Here is a 24329-nt window from a genome sequence, read left to right on the forward strand (position 1 = left end):
AAATAAATAAAATAAAAAAAACAAAGCTGACCAAACAACAAACCTCTATCCACCAGAGGCGAGTGAGATTACCAAATCTATCGGTATGTGAGGCTGAGCGGTTTCTTTTCTTCTGGGTTTCCATTTCCTCATCTATAAAATGCAGATCCTTACTTCTGCCCCGCAGGGCCACTGAAGTAATATTTCTAAAGCCCTCGTAAGAGCACAGCACCCAAAAGATCTTCAACACATGCCAGTTCCTTCCCCCACCACATCGCTTTCAGGCCATCTGTGAAGCTAGACAAAGGAAACCTGCCCTGAGGTGCTGAGGAAGGAGGAGAGCTGCAGGTTTACAAGGGTAAGTGGCAGGTGGCTGGATTTTGCCCACTTAACAAAAGAATAAGAGAGGGGAAAAAAGATTCTAAATCTGGGTGAAAAAGTAAGAGAACTAAATACCATGTAAAAAAAAAAAGTTGACCCTGGGATGGGGCCTAGCCCACTGGAAGCTCAGTTCTAAGAAACCAACCCAGCTAACCACTCATGAAAATGTCCCTCGAAAACAAGTAGTCTTAAGATCTAAAAATAGCCATGAGTAGGAGCCCAAGATTAGGGAGTGGTATGTGTACAGCAAACACTAGCTGGAATAAAAGCACAGCCTGCCTGCGCACATGCTCCAGCTTGAAGCATTGTGTCTGTCTGTGTAGCGCCCCTAGGAAGAAAGCAAAAGCTATTCGTACCCCTGCACAAAGGCCAAGTCAGAGTCGGCCTCCTCTTAGGTTAAAAGCATCACCGCTGTCCTGTAGTTTTCAGGACCTGATTTGCATGCAATCCGCAGCAAATTGGAGCTGGGAAGATGGCTCAGTTGGCAACGTGCTTGCCTCACAAGTGTTGAGGAGCTGCGTTTGGATTCCCAGAACCCACATGTTAATAAAAAGCTGGGTGTGGTGGTATACGCCCATAATCCCAGAGATGGCAAGATGGGAGGTGGAGACCAGTGGCCCCCGGAAATTCAAGGACCAGCTAGTCTAGCCTACTTGGCAAAGTTTCAGGCTAATAAGAGACTCTGTCTCAATCCAAAGGTTTTGAAAGGAATGGCATCCACGGCTGACCCCTTGCCCACATACACACGTACCTACACATGCACCAGCATGCACACAAAGAAAACAAAAGAAAATCTAAATGCCAATTACATAAACGACACTACACTGGGCTGCACTGGTTTTCAAGACTCCATTGTTCAGCATGGGAGATATCAACCACGTGAGACCGCTGAGCAGCGGGAACGTGGATGGCTCACAACCATATAGGCTGCATTTGAAAACAGTAAGAGAAAAAAAATGTGCAAGTCTCAATGTTGAAATATTATTTTGGAAATGTTGGGCTAAACACATTGTTAAAATTATTCTGTCCATGTCTCTTTACTTTTAATGCAGCTATTAGAAATTTAACATGCTGGGCGTGATAGCACACGTCTTCAATCCTAGCACTCGGGAGGCAGAGGCAGTCATAGCCAGACTGGTTTAAACAGTGAGTTCCAAGATAGTCAGAGCTACATCATAGAGATCCCACCTCAAAAACAAAAAAGAAAGAAAGAAAGATAGAAAGAAAGGAAGGAAGGAAGAAAGGAAGAAAAAAAGAAAGAAAGAACCAAAGAAAAGAAAATTCACCTGACTTCTATATTTAAAAACAAGGAAATAAGGGTGCTGCTGCTCTGGGCCACATTACGGAAAAGCTTGTGGTCCTAATTAAGTCATCTGCTTGAAACAGTAAATTCCAGGGCTGTAAATTCATTACAAAAACAGACTATTTCATGGCTTACCTTGAACACAAAAAAAAGAGCCAATCCCAAGATAAAATCATAAAACTGCACCCACTGTTCCTGCTCCGTCACTGGACCTGCTCCATTTCCAGGCTAACATAAAAGATGCTAAGCTGCCCTCAGCCGACTTATTTCTAGTCTTACCTCGGAGGCTTGTTTCATTGTGATATGTGAGAGGCTTTTGCAGGTCTGGTATAATAAGCGGGCACCTTCTTACACTAGAAACTGGCTTGTGCCTCTTCCCATAAAACTGAAGTGTCAAAAATGACTGATTTACTGGGCGTAGCGGCACACGCCTTTAATCCCAGCACTCGGGAGGCAGAGGCAGGCGGATCTCTGTGAGTTTGAAGCCAGCCTGGTCTACAAGCAAGTTCCAGGACAGTCAAGACTACACAGAGAAACCCTGTCTTGAGAGGGGGCGGGGAGACTAATTTTTGTGTTTTGTCTTGGTCTATCGAAGACAGGAAATACCATCAAACTATCTACACGAAGGAAGATTATTCTAAATTAAAGGCAAAGAGCAGGTGTATTTCCAGGGAAAACATGGACGGCGTTTAGATGATATGGTTAGCCCAGAGTGTCTAACAGCCAGGTCCTCATATGCTGCTCAGCTACAAAGCATGTTATTAACAGTCAGCATAGGGCAATTGGACCGAGTGTTCTTCACAAGAGCAGCGGATCCTTTGAGATAACTAGCCAAACAATCTAGGAAAACCACTGCCAACTGACTTTACTGCAATCATTTTACTAGAAAACATTTAAAAGAGCCACTTTAAAATCTCAACACTATTTTTCAAATTACAAATTGATTTAGAGGCTGAGGATGTTGCTCGGTGGCATAGTGCTTACCCAGCATGCTCAGCACCCTAGGTTCCATCCTCAGCACCATAAACACCAACAAAAACAAAAAGCCCAGATTAATCTGAAGGACTTCACCAAGTTTTTTTTTTTTGAGCAGGAGCTGGCTCTGTAGCCCAGGCTGGCCTTGAACTCATGACCTCCCTGCTTCAGTCTCTGAGTACCAGGACTACAGAGTACACCATACCACACCTGGCCTCCACTCAGTTCTAACTAAAGCATTTCTGTCTTCAAAATCACCTGAAGCCTGCGCTTTAGTAACCACTTCACTGAATGCCAGAACACACAAAGGGATCTGCCCAACAATTTGACTGCCAAATACCATCCTGGGTGGCAGAAGAGAAATCACGTCACTGCTACAGTGGGTGCTTCCTGCTCTGCTGGCTCTCGTGAGGCTTGGGAGAGCACATCATCAATGAGAGTGTACAGGGACAGGTAAGTGTCTGGTGGCTTGAATGAGAATGGCCCCCGTAGGCTCGGATGCTCAGATGCTTGCTGATCAGTTACCAAAGTGTAACTTTGTTGGAGTAGGTGTGTCACTAGCAAAGGGCTTTGAGGTTTCAAAACCCACATCAGGACCTCAGGATGTAAAGCTCTCAGCTATGCTCCAGCACTGTGCCTGTCTGCTTCCTGCCATGATGACCATTGACTGACCCTGTAAAACTGGAAGCACGCCCTCAATTAAATACTTTCTTTAATAAGAGTTGTTTTGGTCAGGGTGTCTCTTCACAGCGACAGAATAGTAGTAACTACTAACTAAGACAGTGTGATCCTATTTTCTTTTATGTATACGAGAGTTTTGCTTGTATATTATGTATCTACACTGTGTGTGTGCCAGCAGAGCATTGAATTCCCGGGAACTTGAGTTTTAGATGGCTGATGAATGGCCGTGTGGGTGCTAGAAACTTGAACCTACAAGAGCAGTAACTGTTCCTAACTGTTGAGCCATCTCTCTAGCCCCTACTGATCCTAGCTTCTCTAGCAAAAGAGAAAAGGAAAATGAAATATCAAGTTACCAAAGACTTTCAACACTTCTCAAAACAGGAATTTCTTAGCCCCTTGGGGCTAACCTACAACAGTAAGTCATAAGGAAAATAACTCAGGCCTAATGAGGAAGGATTACCATTAAATAAATCTTCATTTGTATAGTTCAATTGAGAGAAACCATGGTAACTATAGGGGACCACACACGAAAGGGGTTTATCATGCAACCTGGTAAACTTTCTAAGCTAAAGCATGTATTCCACATGTATGAACCTATGACACAGGAGATGGAAGATGAAGAGAGGGACAAAATTCAAATGTACACAAAACCCACAATAGAAAGTGATACAGAGTAATTTCTGAAAGCTTGTGTACCGGGACTTACCCACAATCCCTGCACTTGTAAGGCAAATAAGAGGCTCAGGAGTTTAAGGCCTGCCTCAGCCACACAGAGTTCAGTTCCGTCCTGAGCTACACGGGACCCTATCTTTTAAAAGAAAGACAATTCCTGTTCCATTTTACAATGTGTCAAAAAACTTCTCTAGGGGTTATGTATGTAGCCCTGGCTGGCCTCAACCTTACAAAGACTTGCCTGCCTGCCTGTGCCTCCTGGATGCCAAGACCAAAGGTGTGCGCCATCATGTCCAACATGTTATGGGAGAAAAAAAAAACAAAAATTGATGTGTTATCCATAGTTGAGGTGAGACATGAACCTTATTTGATTTAAAACATTTCAGATTAAAGGAGCAAGAGCATAGCGAACCTTTGGATTGAAAGTGACACGGCCAGACATGCCTTGTCAACCCCTAAGTGCACAGTCTAAGTTCAGGGCTGCCTGAGAAAGAGTCCGAGCTCCGGATGAAAAGCTATAGGAGACTAAATTTGTATAGAAGGTCACCTCCCCAGGTTGGGATTCTTCCAATCCCCCAAGCACATATTCCCTCCAATCTATGTAGCAAGAGGCAAAAGGACCAGAGGCTTGGGTGCAAACACTGTCTACCACACACAAACTGCTTCAGGAACACAACTTGACTGCAACTTGACTGCTGAACACACCTCTATCCGCCCTGGAAGGATGGCTATAAATTTAAGTGACGTCACAGGTGACTAGTAGCTTTCCTACAGCGCCAGGTGTTCAGTGTTCCTGTGCTGTTCCTTCCGCCTCTGCTTCCGTGTCACCAGCACTTAACATGAAATCCATTTCTCAGGGCCCCAAGAAGCCCAGAAACCTATCCCAGTTCATCCAATTAACAAGATGCTACTTGAGATGATCACAAAGTTTTCCCTGAGGTGCATTATAATGGACCCTTTTGTCATATCCTGAGGGAAGGAATTAGTATCTAGTGGCTGCATCTAAGGACAGGAGGGTTGGGCAATCAAATGTCGCCATACACATTTTGCACAGGATAGGTCTAGGCCCTAACACACTAAAGATGAAAAAGCATGCCTTCAATTCCAGTCCTTGGAGCGGAGATGCAGGAAGACCAGTCAGTTTAAAGTCATCCTCCACTAAGTGGTGAGTTTGAAGCCAGTTTGAGCTACATAAGACCCTGTTTTAAAACACCAACCACCAATCAAGAGGGGAAAACTCACTAAGTACTATTCAAAATAAAGAGATGAAAGTCAGGAACCTTGGTTAAAGAACAACACAAAACTGGAAGTGTAGCTGAGTTGGCGAAGTGATTGCCTAGCATGCATGAGGCACTGGGTAAAACTATTCCCAACACCGCATAAAACTAGCCACTGGGGCACACATAAGCACTCAGGAGATAGAGGCAGAAGGATCAGAAATGCAAGATTATCATTATTGTATATTGAATTGGAGGACAGCCCCAAGCCACATGAAAAGAAAGAAAAAGAAGGGCAGTGACTATAGCTAAATATCATATGCTACCTTTTACTACAGGCTGGCATTGTCCTGAGCATTTGACATACATTCGCTAATTCATCCCATCTTCACACAAACCTATGAGACAGAGTTGTTGGGGATTATTATTATTATTATTATTATTATTATTATTATTATTATTATTATTATAGTGTGTGTGTGTGTGTGTCCCCAGAAGTCAGTCTTCAGGGAGTTGGTTCCCTCCTTCCCCTATGTGGGTGCTGGGATCACACCTAGCCTGGCAGGCTCCGCAGCATCTTTACCCGCTGAGCCATTGCCCTGCTCAACATTGCATTTTTATCTTCATTTTACAGAGCAGAAATGGAGGCATAGAGTTTTATACAATTTGTCCAAGGTCTCACAGGTAGCAATAGCATGGAGTGGCATCCTAAGACAGGGTGCTGTCAGAAGGGCTGCTACTAACCTCCTCGGGGTTATAGTCGGGAATTTTCTAAGGAAGCCATGAGCCAAGCATAGTGCTAAACCAAAGCACTTTTCTAGTCTCCCAATAGACATAGGGTACCTGGGCTAAAGGGTTTGTTAGCCTTGCTATGCCTGGTCACATCTTGGAGGCCACTGTAATGGTGTAGATCACAATTTAAATGGAATTCTAAACCTGGTGGTGGTGGCACATGCCTTTAATCCCAGCACTCAGGAGGCAGAGGCAGGTGGGTCTCTGAGATCAAGGCCAGCCTGATCTACAGAGCGAGTTCCAGGACAGCCAGCGGTACGTAGTGAGACCACGTCTTACAAACAACAAACAAGTAAGTGAGGTTCAAAAGAGCAGACACACAGGGGTGATAAACAGTGGGTAAGGCATACAAGGCTTTGGACAAGAGTGGGCAACAGCAAGTGGTGTCAGGAGAGAAAAATGGGCTACATCAGGGTGGTTCTTCAAATACTCTACACAGACTAAGTCCAGAGCCGCAACATCTACTTCCCAGTTCTGCCCCTTGTAATAATTCTTTCAGTACCTAGCTGCAGATTAGGGCATGGGCAGGATGTAGAAGTCAGGGCCTAGAAGAACAGGGCAGCACAGGATAGGATGAGGAAAGAAAGAGAAAAGAGGAGGCACCAGGGGACCAAGTCAGATGAAGGCCAATCTGAATGCGAGGGTCAGAATCTGGTTTCCAGTAGGAAAGTTCCTCAGAGTGAAGTGAGTGGCTGAGAGGAAATCTGGGAACTCAGCAGAGACCTGGGCTCAATGCTGAATACACAGAAGAATCCCCCAAGGCAGCTCAGTGGGGAAGAAAGCTGCCAAGCAAGCATGCGGGCAGGCTCAAGCATGAGACAGGATAGCTGGGACGAACTGGGCTGCCAGCCTAAAAGAAATACAATGGTGAGCTCCAGGTCCCTCTGCATAACAGTGGAAGACAGGTGTACTCACTCACAGGGCACCAGCAGACTTGACTTCAAACACAAAGCTATGAGGACGCATCGGGCATGCCTGGCAAGTATCTGTGAGCATTACTAAGGTGACCAATGGCCTACACGGCCCTGCTCCTGTCTCAGCTGCCAAGCACTCACTTGTTGATGACCTTCAGGGAGGTGTAGCTGGCAGTACTATTATTAAAAGGAGTGCTAAAGGAAGGCCAGGAGATAGAAGTGAGACCTGTTATTATTTCCAAAGATAGACAAGGAAAACTCATGTGTAAAGCAATCTTTTCCAAAATTGGAAGACTTTTTATGGACCATAAGGATCTTCAGTTTGCTGCCCCAGGTAGTCTCATCGGAGCTGGAATGAAGAGCAACCCCACTCTGTGCAGAGCTGAGAGAACGGCCAGACAAGGGCTTGGTGCAGTTGGAGCTTTCCCTGAAATATTCACAGAGCTGGAAATTTCTCATCTCCTGCTTACATGTCTTCTGCGGTTACAAATTGAAGGAGACAAGAAAGCAAAAAAGGTCCAAAAGCTGTCTAAGAATGAAGAAATAGCCAGGCAGTGGTGGCAGGTGGATCTCTGTGAGTTCGGGGCCAGCCTGGTCTACAAGAGCTAGTTCCAGGACAACCAAGGTTTTTACCCAAAAAGCAAAAAAATGGTTAAGTGCTTATAGTCAACATAGGATCCTATCAAGAGGAAGAAGAGTTAGTCCTGTCAAGGTTCATTTGGGCAAGATTGTTTTGACTAATCCTGTGTGCACAGAAGTAGGAGAAAAAAAATTCCCTTAGCCAAATAGTTGAAAAACATTGGTGTTTAACTGGTTGGGGTCAGAGAAGAAGAGGCATGATGACTGAAAAATCCAAGTTAATGCCTTGAGATGGAGTTGGAATTTCCCCTAATAGCGTAGGAGTATATTTTCAAATACTAGGGAATTAATTTCATAGCTTAGTAGTAGCTGGAAGAATATTCTCGTATTTTGACAATGAAAATAGGGCCTCCAGGTAAATGTGAAAAGCGATATACTGTATACTATATTGGATTAAACCTACATTTTAGTAGAAGCATTCTAAAGTGATGTCTAATTCATCAATCAGTCTGAATTGGAACTTCACCACAACCAACCTTTGCTATAACACACCTAGCATGAATCTATCGAAAATGAAAATGGTTTCTCTTTTCATGATTCATCTGTGAGTGGCTCCATGGTAAAGGAAAACTAGAGACCCACACTCTCCTCAAAGACCCACTCATTTGTCCTCCTGTGTGTGATCTCTGGGATACTGAAGCTGCCTTACAGAGCTCAGAGCTGTGGCCGTGAGTCTTTAAGAGGTTTTTTGTTTAGTTTAGTTTTTCGAGACAAGGTTTCTCTGCAGCTTTTGAAGTCTGTCCTGAAACTAGCTCTTGTAGACCAGGCTGGCCTCGAACTCACAGAGATCCACCTGCCTCTGCCTCCCGAGTGCTGGGATTAAAGGCGTGCGCCACCACAGCCCGGCCTTCTTTAAGAGTTTTTAAGGAAACTATTGACATATGTATTTGGCTGACTCTGAAGGGTTGAAGCATGAAGAACACATGGTTCTGAATCAAGCATTAATTGGGTATCTATGTGCCCATTTGGAGATGCTTTATACTAGCAATTCTGGCATGTGACTGAAAATACCGACTGGTTTACATAATCTCGTGTGAAATGAAGCCAGAATCTCTCTTCATTGATTTCAAGCATATATGTGAACATCAATTGTGTAAAGCACTGTACGTCACAAGGGGGCTATACAGGCATGAAAACAATGTACCTTGTTGCCTTAAAAGTCACTTCAGATGGATGCAATGATTTTCAGCAATACATGTACCTGATTTAAAGTTAGTCTAAGAAGAATTGGGGGCGTGAATTTGCCACCTAAGAGCTCTCTTTCTAAACTCTCCAAAGATGAGATGTGTGTGCTAGTTTTTTACGGAGAAGTAGAACTAGTAAATGTGCAAATAACTGGATTCTCATAAGTCTCATTTCCTGTACTCAAAGGTCCATGATGACAAGAAGAGCCTTGGCTTTGGCTCACTAATGTGTCCCCTGCCCAGCACCCAGTGTGACATCCAGCTCACAGCAGAGGAACAAAAAGCATGTGCAGTAGGATGGATGAATCACTAGAGTGAATTGTTCTGCGTTATGGGGACCAGATTTTCCCAGGTTAGGCCAAGCTCCCAGCAAAAAAAGTATTCTTTGAGAAGTCCAACTCTTCCTGTTTTGTTGTTTGAAAAACTCGAGAATGACTTTGTGGTGGTTTGATTCAAAATGGCCACAGAGAATCATGAGTCATAGGGAGTGGCACTATTAGAAGGTACAGCCTTCTTGGAGTAGGTGTGACCTTGTTGGAGGAAGTGTGTCACTGGGGATGGGCTTTGAAGGCTAGTGTGTCAGTCTCTTCCTGCTGTCTGTAGAACAGCTACTTCTCCAGCACCATGTCTGCCTGCGTGCCGCCATGTTTCCTGCCATGATGATATTGGACTAACCCTCTGAAACTGTAAGACAGCCCCAATTAGATGTCTTCCTTTGTAAGAGTTGCTTGGTCATGATGTCTCTTTATAGCAGTACGACTGTAACGAAAACAGACCCCTAGAGGGATCTTTCAACAGAGAAAAGCTCCTCAACTCAAAAGCAACATTTCAAGGTTGGGGAAATGGCTCGGAAATGGGCTTGCCACACAAGCATATGGACCTATGTTTGGATCCCAGAGCACACAGTGTGGGTCTGTAAGCCAGTGCTTGGGAGATAGAGATACAGAATCTAAATAAAGTTGACAAGGAAAACACAAACTTTGGAATTTCCAAGCCACAAGCCTATGATACAGTTCAAAGCTTATGGAGAGAAGAAAGAAAGTTCCCAAATTTATTCAAGTCGCTTTCCCTTTAAGTGACCCTAAGGAAGTCCTAGTCACTCAGCACAGGTTAATGTGGGCTGAGAATCCATATGCTCACACCTATAATATCAGCACTTGAGAGGCTGAGGCAGGAGGATGGCCATGAGTTCAAGGCCAGACTGGATTACAAAGTAAGACCCTGTCAAAAAGGAGGAGGAGGAGGAAAGGAAGGAAGAGAGGGGAGGAAGGAAAGGAGAGAGCTAGGGAGGGAAAAAAGGGAGGAAGGAGGGACAGAGGACTCCTTCAGGTGTTTATGGTGGCAGACACCTGCAATCCCAGCTCTCAGGAAGCTAAAGAAACATGAGTTCAAGGCAAAATCTTGTCTCCCATCTATAAAAATCAACAATAAAACGCAACTCCTTTCCCATCAAGTCAGCATGAGTTTGCAGTAGAACCTCGCATCCAAGGATCTTTGTGGCAGATAAACAACCTGTCCCCTTCTTTCTTCTTCCCCTGAATGATGCTAAAGCCACACCTATTCAGCATCAGTGCTAAAGGGGTTGAAATAACTGTTTTGTTTGTGGTGCTGAGGATTGAACCTAGCCCTGGCAAGCTGGGGAAGAGCTCTTCCACCAATTTAAATCCCACTCCCACCCATCCCACCCCATTCTTTTAAAACTCACTAAACTGCCCAAGCTCGTCTTGAAATCACTCTGGAGTCTAAACAGGACTTGAATTTTAAATCCTCCTGCTTCAGCCTCCTAAGTAGCTGAAATTTCAGACCTATGCCAACAGGCTGACTTGATATGAAATCACCAATGCCTCTGTCAGATTCTCCAGAAAGGAGAAAAGTTCTCCAGAGCCCAACCACCTTTGCAAGAAATACAAGGCAAGCAGGCAGGCAGGCAGGCAGGCCACCTGCAGTCGCTTGATCTTCGATCCCAGGCCAGGCACTGGCTATGAAATGGAGACAGTGCACCTCATCAACGCCTCTCAGATGATACCCCAGATGTCAAGTAGCAGAGACAAGCCCCCCCTCCTGCTGTGCCTACCGGAATTCCTGCCTATGGAACCGGTGGACACAATAAAACATTTGTCTCTTAATCTACTGAGTTAGGGTGGTTCATTGCATTTGTTCATTCCCGTTGATTCCCATGGCATTTCTGCCAACCTAAGGACTGACTGTGATCTTTACAGGGTCCAACTTTCATTAGAAAATATTTCACAATTTTACAGGAACAGGCTTTGCTGTGAAAGCTCTTTTAGTATAAACCTTCTGTTTTCTCTGCAGCTCTCACCCTCAAAATGGCTCATCCAGTCTGGCTCCTTCAAACCACACTCTTGCCCCATCCTTTCTCATGAATGACAGCGGCCTCCTCAACACCGCCACTTAGATGAGTAAGACTTTGTGAGTCTGAGAGTAGTTGAGGCTGCTCAGAGGCTACCTCAGGAAAGGAAAAAACAAAAGAAAGAGTATAATCGTGGCCTCCATAGATCAAAATGAAAAATGCATACTTTTCTCTGAGGTTTCCTAGCCGCTATATGGATTTCGGGCAGGTGTAAAGGACTCCACTGGCTTACTGACCACCTGTGTGACTCTACCAGGTGCCTTGCTGAGCCCAGAGAAAAACAGGTAAAGAATCCAGGACCCCAGCTAGGACAAGAATGAATGCCTGAGAAGCAGCTTCATGTAGCATCTAATAAGCTAAGTGTTCCCCCAAGAGGTATGCAACCTTGCTCCTACTAAGATACCACACACTGTTTTGATGGAAAGACAGCCCTATGGACAAGAGAAAGTGGGCTCGGGGCTACTCTAGGAAGCCTGTTCCACAAAGACAGCAAGGCTACAAGAGAAAAGGCCATTCTGGAGAGGAAGGGGCAGCCAGTCTAAGCAGAGGGAAGGAACGGCATGTGCAAAGGAATGGTGCGTATCTTCTGGGTGAGCATGACCCAAAAGCCCGCAACATGACACATGGACAAAGAATTAAAAATAAGATGACAGTGGACAAGAGAGAGAGATCAACAGACTTCTAGAATCCAGAAAATGCAGGGATGGTAACTGAGCTAAGACAATGGAACGGATGTGCCTGTGCATCTCCTGCTGCATGAAGAAGTATGGTGTACAACCTCAAACAGCTCAAAGCTGGAGGTGGGAGGGTCAAAAGTGGGGGAAATCACTGAAAAGTCTACATGAACTCTATGGTAACACATGCCTGCAACCCCAGCACTTGGAACTGATACAGGAAAATGGTGAGTTCAAGGACAGCCTGAGCTATGGCTACACAGTGAAACCAGGTCAAGGTGTGAAAGGAGGAGTAAGAAAAGGGGGGTAACTCCTAAAGCCTGAGGCAGGATTACAAGGCTGAGGCTAGCCTGGGCAATTTATCAAGACAGGGAAGGAAGGAGGGAAAGAAGAAGAAAGGAAGAGGTGGGGGCAGGAGAAAGGGAGAAGGAGACAAGGGGGGGTGGAGAGAGGTGGGAGGTAAAGGTATTTTAGGACTGACAGGAAAGCAGTACTTAGAAGAGGTGTGGCCTGAGACACACTCCAGGCCAGTTTCTGGTCTTTCTTTTGAGGAGACTGCCTTTGCATCTGAAGGTTTCTCTTTTTACTGGAGAGCTCCCGTTTACCCAGAAGTTCTAGATGTTTTGTACAAGAGCAATTTTAGCATCTCCGCCACAGAAGGGACATGACAATCGAGAGGAGTTGAGAAACCATGAGGGGCGAAACCAAGACCCACTGACAAGCTGACTGGAGGCAGAAGTGAGGGGAGAACGCAGCCAAGGATGCCTGCTAAATTTCTGCCTCACATGGTGTGGGGTTTGGATGAGAATGGTCCTCACAGATTCACATGGTTGAATACTAGGTTCTCAATTGGTAGAACTGTTTGGGAAGGACTGGGAGGTGTGGCTTTATTGGAATAAGTACATCACCGGAGGAGGCAGGCTTTGAAGTTTCAAAAGACTAGCACCACTCCCATATTCTCTCTCTCTCTCTCTCTCTCTCTCTCTCTCTCTCTCTCTCTCTCTCTCTCTCTCTGCCTTGTGGTTATATCTCAAGATGGAAGCTGTCAGCTACTTGAGTGCCATGCCTCCCTTCCTCAGCCCTCTGAAACCATAAACCCCAAACTAATTGTTTTCTTTTATAAGTTCCTTTGGTCATGGTGTTTTATCAATGCAATAAAGCAACAGCTATGATAGTAGACCAAGATTACCATTTATTTCAATGTTGGACTAAGAGAGAGGCACAGGCTTTCAGAGAGCTATAGGGTTAAGTTTTCGACAGGACGATCAGGAGGCCAGTGCACACAAGGACCCATGGGGAAATGCCAGGAAAGAAGCAGAAGGCAGGTGCTAGGAACCCACAGGTGTGGAGGCTGGTGATGCCCACTGGCGGTCATCATCAGAGTCATGGTCAAAGCAATGGCTAAGTAGCTCAGTCGGTAGAGTGCTTGCCTCTCATGCAGAGCAGTGGGTTTCCTCCCAGCACTGTGACAGACACACATCCACATCAAAGGAGTGGCTGAAATAACCTACAAGAGAGCATAGTAAGGGAAGAGAACCCCACCCAGAGAGACCAAAGGCACTTCGACCTTTGAGTTCAGGGAAATGATGACAAGGAAGAACACCAGGAAATGCCTGCAAGATTCAAGAAAAGGGGCTGGATGGACGACTCAGCAGTTCAGAACACTGCCGCTGTTCTAGATAACCGGGGTTTGATTCCCAGCACCCACATGGTAGCCCACAACCATCTGTAACTCCAGTTCCAGGGAATCAAACATCCTTTTCTGGCCTCTGTGAACCGCATGTACATGATGCAGACATACATGAGCGCTAAATGGAATGGCTCAATGGTTAAGAGCACTGACTGTTCTTCCAGAGGTCCTGAGTTCAATTCCCAGCAACTACATGGTGTCTCACAACCACCTATAATAAGATCTGGTGTCATCTTCCTACCTGCAGGGACACACGCAGACAGAATACTATATATTCTTTAAAAAAAAACCTATAAAACAAAAATAATTTTAAAATTTTTAATTGAAAAAAAAAAACAACCCAAGACTCCTTGGAAGGCTGTCTTCTCACTTTTCTCCTTTAATCTTACCCCTTCCCCTCCAAAAAAAAAAAAAAATCCAGGAATTAAAAGGGGCCCAAGAGGGCCAACAAGATGGCCCTACAGGTAAGGGTGCTTATTGTAGAAGCCGGTGACCTGAGTTTAACCCTGAAACCTACATGAAGGTAGAAGGAGAACCAATGCCACAAAACTGACCTCTGACCTCTACCCACACACCAAGTACCTGCATGCCCCCAACACATACACATGTGATAATAAGTATTTTAAGTTAAAAAAAAAAACAGCCCAAGAAGAAGAACTCTAGAAAGGGATTCTTCTCTCTCAAAAGATTATTATAGAGGTCAGGAATGTGGCTTGCTGTCAAATGCTTGCCCAGGGTCCCATCCTTAGCACTAACTTAAGGCCAGTTTGTTCTACATAGCTAGTTGGAAGATACATAACAAAACCGTGTCTCAAGAAAAAACACTCCCACATCAGCAGTAGGATTGCTACAAGTTTGAAGACAGCCTGGTCTACAAATTGAGTTCCAGGCCAGTCAGCGCTACACAGAGAACCCTGTGTTAAGGAACCAAACCAGAATAAAATGACTAACAATGAAATGAAAGCTGGGCAGGATCCGAGTCAGCAAAACTCATCAAGGCTCAGAAAGGATGGGCTCCCAAGGAGGAGCCAATCATAATTCAGGCGACAGGTCAAAGGGCAGAGATGCGGGTCTAAACAGAAGTGTCAGCATCTAAGTGCGTAGTGGACTAAGCCTTCTGTCCAGCCTTATCTAAACATAAGGCAGCTAAAGGTTAAAATTAATATTACCAGCATTGTGTGGTGAGACACAAATATTTCACTTCCTTCTTCCCAGTTCACTAACTGCACGTTTCCCAGCACTAGTGTCTGCATGAGACCAAAGTCTAGAACAAGAAGAATAATAAATTGCATAAAATATTCTAAGGAGAAGAGCTGGGGACACAGCTCAATCTAACATGTGTGTTTCAGGAAGAAACTTCCTGTGAGTTTCAGGAAGAAAAGATAAAATGTATCCAAGGAGTACTGTGGATATAGGTCAGTTTTGTAGCCTTAGCACAAAAAAAATAAAAAATAAAAAAGTATATGTATGCTCAGATATCCAAAATATACTGAGAATACTTTTAAAACTCTCAACAATAAAAAAAAATACATATCTCAACTTAAAGCTGGGTGAGAGATGGGCCTGGTAGAGCAAGCCTCTAAGCCCACCTACTGGGGAAACTGAGGCAGGTGCTTCCCAAGATCATGTCCTGTCTGAACCACAATGAAACTTGTTAGCCAGGCCAACTCAGTAAGCCCTGCTCTCAAAAAGGAACGGAGGTGCATCTCGGTAGTAGAGAGCACTTACCAGTATGTGGACCCTAAATTCTTTTTTGTTTAGTTGTTTGCTTGTTTTTTTGAGGCAGGTTTTTTCTGTGTAGCTTTGGCTGTTCTGGAACTCTCTATGTAGACCAGGCTGGCCTCAAACTCACAGAGCTCTACCTGCCTCTGCCTCCTGAGTACTGGAACTAAAGGCATGCGCCACCACACCCAGATGTAGTACCCTAAATTCAGTCCCCCTTGTACATCAAAAAGAAATGAAACAATCTGGAGAAAGTCTGAACAGACAGCACATCAAACAGACAAACAGATGGCCAAGCACATGAAAGGAAGTGTATCAGATGCCACTAGAAGACTGCAAATCAAAACAGTAACAGCCCATAGCAGCCCAAACTATGAAGTAGGCAAGATGCCATTTGGGTAACCGGGCTCATACACCAAGGGAAGGGCCATACAAGTCAGTATTACTCAGCAATGAAGAGAAATGGGCACCAAACCAAAGACAAGGAGGAACCTGAATCCACTCTATTTAGTAAAGAAGGCAAACTGGAGAGGCCACTGTACCATTAAAGGTGGTAAAACTATCTAAAAGGTTACTGTTTGCATGGTGACAGTCATATTCATATTCTGTAAGACTGAACTATGGAGATAGTAAAAAGGATAACTAGTTAGCAGGGGCTGCAGGAGGGGTAGATAGGTGGACAGGCAGAGTGTTTGGCTTTGGAGACAGTGTCTACTTTAAATGATACTGCAGTGGTGGGTATACACCACATACATGTTTGTGATAATCCACAAAGTGGCGGGGCACTGAAGTGCACACCTGTAATACCAGGACTCAGGAATCTGAGCTGGATAGATCCCACATCTACATTCACAATGGAGACCATGTCTCCGACACTAACAAAGAGCAGGGAACAGGGAACAGAGTAAACTGTGCTATTTGCTACTAACAATGCATAGCTGTCTTTATCAGTTACAACAAACGTATCCTGCAAATGCAAAATGTAAACAGCAGAGAAACTGAAGAGGGAAACTAGGAGGTTTTCTACCTCAAGTGTCTGTCAACCTACCTGTGTCCTAGCACTCAGAAAGCTGAGACAGGAGGATTGCCATTAGTTTGAGGCCAGTGTGGACTGTAAACATTGAGTAACAGACCTACCAGAGCTTAATAGCAAGACATTGCCTCAAACAAACTCGTGTGTGTGTGTGTCTGTGTCTCTGTGTGCGTGTATGTGAGTGTATGTTTGAAATATATTAATTTAACTGGAAAGCTTTAAAAGAGACAAGCCTAGGCCGGGCAGTGGTGGTGCACGCCTTTAATCCCAGCACTCGGGAGGCAGAGGCAGGCGGATCTCTGTGAGTTCGAGGCCAGCCTGGTCTACAAGAGCTAGTTCCAGGACAGGAACCAAAAAAACTACAGAGAAACCCTGTCTTGAGAAAAAAAAAAGAGAGAGAGAGAGAGACAAGCCTAGAGCTGGGGATATAGCTCTGCTGGTAGAGCACACAAGAGGCCTTGAGTTCGGTCTCTAGCACAACATAACATAAACCAGACGTGGTGGCATGGGCTGTAATCCCAGCACTTGAGAAGTAGTGGTAGACAAATCTATGAGTTCAAAGTGAGTCTGTTCCAGTCCAGCAAGGGCCACCACAAAATGAGACAAAAACCAAACAAACAAAAAAAAAAACAAGGTCATTCTCAGCTATACAATGAAGGAGGCCAGCCTGGGATAAAGACCCTGTCTCAAAACAAAAACAAAACCCAGCACATCAGTTTTAACCCCAGAAAGGTTAACTACACAAGCTTTTCTACTACATCTTATCAAAATCAATGAACATACCAAGAAAAAGAAGTGAGAGCAACTAATGGTCTCATCCATTAAGTTCCCACACAGAGCGCGAAAACTGTGAAATTATGCCCAGCACGACGGCTCCATAGCAAAGGTGCCGCTCCCAAACTTTAACACCAAAATTCGACCTTAGGGACCCACATGATAGGAGGCAAGAACGGGCTCCTTTGACCTCCACATGAGGGAAACATACACTCCAATTAATCAATTAAAAAACCAAGTCTTTTGTTTGTTTTTAAGAAAGATATGCCAATACTAAAAAGAAACACTATCCAGGTTTCTGGGAGAGCTAGTAGCCTAAACTCTAAGACTCCCACCGCACAGAATGTGGCCTGAAGCAAGAATTCAAGTGGGATCTCCCAGTCACTCAGCGAGAGGGAACCCTGAGGGGGACAAGATAATATCAGCAAGCTCCCAGTAAAAGTCCTCCCATTTTAAAGAAAGGAACACAAAAATGAAGTGACTGACTACAGCAGATAAGATCTAACAAGCATCTTTTCCAATGAGTACAATCACAAGAAAAAAAAATCTTCCTTTGTTTTAGGAAACAAAGAAAAGTTAATAATAGGGGGCTGGAGGACCTGGGTTCAATTCCCAGCACCCACATGGCAGCTAACAACTGTCCAGAACGCCAAGATCTGACACCCTCATACAGAGATACATGCAGGCAAAATACCAAAGTACGTAAAATAAATGAATTATTTTTTTAAAAAAAGGTTAATAATATGTCTGACTTAAGTCCACATTTCTTACAAAAGTGAACTGCAATTCTACATCAGAATTATCTTAAAAAAATTATAGCCGAGCGGTAGTGGCACACGCCCTTAATCCCAGCACTCAGGAGGCAGGGGCAGGCAGGTCTCTGTGAGTTCATGCCCAGAATGGTCTACAGAGAGAGCTCCAGGACAGCCAGGCTGTCACACAGAGAAACCCTTTCTCAAAACTGTCTCAAAAAAAAAAAAAAAAAGAGAGAAAAGAAAAAAAGAAAAGAAATCAGCCAAGTGTTGAGAAGCTATGAGCAAAGGCTCCTGAACACCAGCCAACAAAACCAGACTAAACCCTAATCGGGTGTCTGGTGGCGTTTGGTTTGGTCGATCATAACCAGCTCAAGAGTCATTCTCAGGGACATAAACATCAGGAAAAATCAAGATAAAAAGAAGTCTCCAAAGCATTTTATCTTCAAAAGAGTAATTTCTAAACCTCTGGACTAATCTGAAGAATTTATGGCCCTTGTAAAAGTTTCTCAAACTAAGGACCAGTCTGTTTGGTGATGCCTGGCAGAGTGCTTGAAATGACCCTAGATCATCTTAATCAGAGCCAGAGAATCAATATCTCTCCCCCACCACACCTCCTCAAATAACACAAGAATGCATTGTTCTTAGGACTACCTATGACCTCAAAACTTGAGAACAAAGTTTTGTTTACAGAGACCAAATGTATTAGATATGTCTAAGAACATACTTGTAATCCCAGCACTAAGGAGTCGGAGGCAGGAGGATTACCACAAATTTGAAGCCAGCCTAAGATATGAGTATTCATGGGTACCGGGGATACAAGTTCTTGACTGAAAACACTAAAAAGGAAAAAAAATACCTCCTAGATATTATCTATCAATAGAAATTCTATGTATATGACAGACAGAGGCCCCATGCCCGTTATCTCAGCACTCTGGAAGCTCCCTAAATCCAAGGCCAGCTTTGGTTACACAGGAAAACACTGCTTCAAACAAACAGAATTCATTTAGACAATTAACTCAAAGCACATTAGCACAAGCAGCAGTGATGTCTGATGAAACATAACCACATTTTCCGAAGGGGCAGAAATTAGTGGAAAAAGTGGCACCATTCAAAGTTTCACAAATCTAGGGCTGGTGAGAGGGCTCAGCAGGGAAAGGTGCTTGCTGCAAACACATCTGGCAACGCAAGTTCCAGCCCCAGAACCTGAATAAAAGCAGAAGGATAGAACTGACTGCACAACATTGCTCTCTGATCTCCACACACAGGCGTACCCAAGCACATCACCTGTGCACACACAGACTCTTAATAATAAATAATGCTTTTTTAAAAATAGAACGTTTTAGAAATCTAATTTCTGGCTCAATGGAAAAGTGTTAAAGCTGGATGTGCTGCCTCAAGCTTGTGATCCCAACACCTGAGAGGTGGAGGCAGCAAGATCAGGTGTTCAAGGCTAACCCAGGCTACTACCAGCAAGTGTGAAGCCAGCCTAAGAGGAAGGGAAGAAGGGAAGGGGCCTTTGGAATCTCATAGCTGCAACACATGTCGGCTGCAGTATGTTAGGGTTGAGGTACTCCAGAGAAAGCCGGCTTCAGAGATGTGGCAAACAACAAAGAGAAGATTGTTTATCCAGTCTTTCAATGCTGCTCAAAATATTGGCAGGGGGTAGTTCCTCAAAGGCCAGGCAGGTGTAGACTCTGGGGTCATTCACAGTTACATTAATATCTACTCTACCTTGCACTTTTTATATAATATCCCCCTGTGTGTTTTTGTAATATACATTAGTGGCTTTTAGAAAACATTGGTTTTAAGATAGACAATGGGGATGATCTTTCGGAAATTTACCAAGACCAGCTAGCCTGGGTCTGAAAAAGCATGGGATAAAACTGGATTTACATAGCGGACAATGAGGACTACTGAGAACTCAAGAACAATGGCAGTGGGTTTTTGATCCTACTGCACATATTGGCTTTGGGGGAGCCTAGGCAGTTTGGATGCTCAACTTACTAAACCTGGATGGAGGTGGGCGGTCCTTGGACTTCCCACAGGTCAGGGAACCCTGACTGCTCTTCAAGCTGATGAGGGAGAGGGACTTGATCGGGGGAGGGGGAGGGAAGTGGGAGGTGGTGGCGGGGAGGAGGCAGAAATCCTTAATGAATAAATAAATTAAAAAAAAAAGATTTACAAATCTTCCAAATACTGGTACATTTTATTCTCCACCATGCCCCCCAAAAAATCATTTGTTAACAATAAAGAGTTACATTTATTAATTATCAGGAAACTATCAAATAGAGGTATGAGTTTTCTCAATTTTTGTTTTTGTTTTGGGGTTTTTTGGTGGGGGTGGGTTGTTGTTTTTCGAGACAGGGTTTCTCTGTAGCTTTGGAGCCTGTCTTGGAACTCTCTCTTGTAGACAAGACTGGCCTCGAACTCACAGAGATCCACCTGCCTCTGCCTCTGCCTCCCAAGTGCTGGGATTAAAGGCATGTGCCACCACTGCCCAGCTGAGTTTTCTCAACTCTTAATTTTTATTCCTAAGCTCAATTGTTATATTTTTTTCTCTTTTTTTAAGTTTACAAATTGCAACACACATTGCCAGTTTTCCCCCTTGGTTAAGCAAACACCGTCTCTCATTTTTGAGGCAGTGTCTACCACATCCCAGCTGTCATCCTTTGAGGGCCTTGCACAGTTTAGGCATGCGCTGGACCAGGCTGTACCCTGAGCCCTTACAGAAAACTTCTGATCCAGAGCACCCAGTTGCTTCTGCAGAAAAAGCGATCACTTTCTAATGAACACGCTCCACTCAGAGAGCAGCTCTGACAAAGAACATAGAGGGATGGACATTTATTTATTTATGCAGTCAGCATTTTGAGATAGGCTCCCATTCTATAGCCCTGGCTGGCCCAGTACTTGTTCTGCAGCCCAGATGTCCTCAACCTCATCAAGATCTCCTGTTTCTGCCCCCCAAGTACAAGGATTACAGGGTGACCCACCACATGTGGCTTTTACAATGGCTTTGGGGTCACAGCAAAACTGAGCGGAGTACAGCACTCCCAATACCTCCTGGCTGGGCCACAGGTGCAGCATCCCCCACTGTAGACACTTTGAGAAAGGGATCTCTTCATGGCTCCATGACCCTGAGAATCTTCCATGTGGTCATAAGAGCTCGCTGGCATCCCCCAAAAAAGAACACTCGTCAGTGCCCTATACAGAGCCTACCCTACAGGGTCCTTTGTCACAGGTAATAAGGAATAAGCATCAAGGAGACTGAGGCAGGGGAATACTGAGTCCTTTGGGCTAGAGAATGAAACCTATTAAAACAAAATATCCATACACACGCACACATTTATATACGTGCATGCTACAGAATTCTTTAATTATCCCACTCCCTTTTATGCAGGGGTTTATTTTGACGAATGTGAAAGAATTTGTTTTTCCTACATAACTTGACAACAAGAAGACCACAGCAAGAATGATTGGCCAGGGAAAAGTCGTCCTTACATTAAATATTTATTGCGTCTAAACCACAAGTAGGAAAAAAATTTCAAAGGCTAACTATTTTAATGATAACTCACATTGTTTGGTTTACAGGAAAGGTAATTACACAGTTTGCATTTGGGTTTTGAGGTTTTTAGGATTTCATGGGGGTGGGAGGGGAAGGAAAGGGAAAAATCTAATGCATTAGATCCTGCCAGGAAAAAAGTAAAAGAAGAGACTGTGAAAAGCAAAACAACATCAGTATTAGAGAAGGTGCGGGGAAACCCGCATTTCAGGAAGCTTTCACCTTAGCAGGTGCGAGTCCAGACTCAAAGGCGCAGACTCTCATAGCGAGAGCAGGAGATTCGGACCGCAAACTATTAAAATCAATCAGCCGTCGGGAAAGCAGGTGACTACACGGGGGGCAGGGTTTCCCTTCCCTAATCCCGATCAGTTTTCAGAAATGGCGTCTACAAAAACTACCCAAACATCCCCCTAATAATCTGCAGCCCTCCTCCACGATGAGGAAGCCATTATTTATGAGACGTTTTACTTTCTCTTTCAAGCACAGCCGACTTCCTGCTGCCCCACACTGGGCCCAGGGGTTGGATGGGTCGCTGGTTCTTTCCTGTCTCCTCCAACTCAAAATTAAGGAGGAGAATGAATCTGGTTCATACGGAAGCCAAGTCTTCCTTATCTGTAACGCCATTCTGAACACTTACTCAGCGATCAAAGAAAAGTTACGGTGACAGAAAAACAAAGCTTTACAAGTTCAGCGATGGACATCCATGAACATCTGCACATCCATACACACCCTCACAAACGCTTGTGCTCACACAAGTACAGATGTGAAGAGAGACAGAGCAGCTGCATAGCACACAGCAAATCAACTTCTTAAAGGTCATTCATGTGTGTATCCACCTGGATCCTCCTCCCGTCTTCGTCCCTGCAAACCAAATTCTACACTAACAGGCTCCCGAATCTGCACTAACTAATGTGGTGGCTTCTGCCTGTAGCCCCAGCTACACAGGAAGCTGAAGCAGGATCTTTATATCTTTTTAAAATATAAATATAAAAGAAAATTTAAAAGCTGACCCATTTTCCTCATCTAATTAAAAAAACTCTTCCTGTTAGCTTAATAAAAAAAAATTTGACCCTAACCACTCTTCTACCCTTCAACTATTCAATAGAGAGGCAGAGGCAGGCAGAAAATCTCTGTGAGTTTGATGCCAGATTGATCTACACAGTGAGTTTCAGGGTTGCCACCATCAAAGCTACATACTGAGACCCTGTCTCCATATAAACAAATAAATATATAAAAGGGAAAAAACAAATTAAAAATTTCAAATTTTTATGGTACAGGAGACTGAACCCAGAGCTCGCGCACGGCAGGTATGTGCTCTACCACCAAGCTATATCTCTGGCCCTTTTTTCAAAAATCTGAGACAGAATGCCAGCAAGTTCCAGGCCTTCAGCACTGCTGGGGTTACAGGTGTGTCTACCTGTGTGCACGCACACACCATGTGGCAGATATGAACTTCAGTGGACTGCTTGTGGAAATCGGTTCTCACTTTCTACCACATTAGGTTCCGGGAATCAATGACTACTCAGGTGGTCAGGCTTGGTGGCAAGCGCCTTTACCCACAGAGCCAGGCCACCAGCAACACTCACCGGCCACCGCCCATTTCTCAAGACAGTGTCTCACACAGCCCTAGCTGGCCTCTACTCCCACTGTAGTCTGAAATGATCTTAAACTCTGAGCTTCTGTCTCTACCTCCCAAGTGTTAGGATTTACAGGAGTGTGCCACTATGTCGGGCTTACTCAGCCTTAGGGATGGAAGTTAGAGTTACATGCATGAGAGACGCATTCTAACAACTCAGCCATGTTTCCAGCCCGTAGCAGTACTTTTTTTTTATTTTTTTGGTTTTTCGAGACAGGGTTTCTCTGTGGCTTTGGAGCCTGTCCTGGAACTAGCTCTTGTAGACCAGGCTGGACTCCAACTCACAGAGATCCGCCTGCCTCTGCCTCCCAAGTGCTGGGATTAAAGGCGTGCGCCACCACTGCCTGGCAGCAGTACTTCTTATAGGATGAAAAACTCCAAGGGACTATTACTGAGTAGTGATCATCTTCTTATGTGTTGACTATTACTTAAAATAAATGGAGTGGAAGCATAGATCTTTGAAGGTGCAAAGAGGTTTACCATAAGGGCCTCTGTGTAACGGGAATTGACAGTCTGCCATGTCTATATCTTTATGTGAAAGGCTCTGTCTCCTCTCCCACAGTGTAAATCCCCGTCCCTATCATTTAGTTTATTTCCCAGTAGATCAAAAATCTCCCAATTATTCTTCTTTCCTCCGGGTCACTAATGGTACCATGAATCATAACTTGCCCGACTTTGTAGCTAAGAGAGAGACTGCAGATTTTAACAATAATAATTAATAGTATTTGAATATTAGCTATATGCTAGGCACTATGCAAAACACCTTATAACAAATTATCTTCTTAATCTTCACATCTGCTCAGTGAGTGGGCCTAGTGGGCAGTTTGTGAACAAAGAAACTGAAACTAGACAAGTTAAAGCACCCAGCCTAAGGACAAGGAGGGAGCCTGGCCTCACAGCAATCTTTAAAAAGCCCCCACAACCATATGCGTCAAAACCCTCCAGCACATTACCCAAGTGCTGGCAGTTCTGAGAGCTCAAAATGTGAGCTTCTTGGCTGATGCAATTAAAAGGTCAAAGGTCAGATAAATTGCTCAGTGGTTAGTAAAGTCATTTATTTACCACAGATAGAGCTAGCAGGAAGAAAAGCCAGGGTCTAAACATCATTTTCTTCTGGGGATAGAGATTTGCTTTCCATATTATTTTGTTGAGCTGTTAAAATGATTTTCAATAAATAGATCCAAGATAAACGGGTAAGCTTTAAAAAGTGTCTAGAGAAACACACATTGAATTATTAGCAGGAAGACAAGCTTAGCTTTTTACAACAGCGTAAATTACTTTTTTTTTTTGTTTTTTGTTTTTTGTTTTTCGAGACAGGGTTTCTCTGTGGTTTTGGAGCCTGTCCTGGAACTAGCTCTTGTAGACCAGGCTGGTCTCG

The 24329-nt window shown here is 44.2% G+C and overlaps 1 protein-coding gene and 1 pseudogene across 4 annotated transcripts in view; one reads left to right on the plus strand and one right to left on the minus strand.

Moving 5' to 3' along the window:
- The window catches only part of Stat3 (signal transducer and activator of transcription 3), a 57268-nt gene that overhangs the window by 26198 nt on the left and 6741 nt on the right, over positions 1–24329 (minus strand). The gene's annotated exons all lie outside the window — the stretch shown is intronic.
- On the plus strand, positions 6574–7783 carry LOC113458536 (annotated as a pseudogene).

The sequence above is a fragment of the Microtus ochrogaster genome, unplaced genomic scaffold (assembly GCF_000317375.1).
Source record: "Microtus ochrogaster isolate Prairie Vole_2 unplaced genomic scaffold, MicOch1.0 UNK44, whole genome shotgun sequence".
In the NCBI taxonomy this organism is placed as follows: Eukaryota; Metazoa; Chordata; class Mammalia; order Rodentia; family Cricetidae; genus Microtus; species Microtus ochrogaster.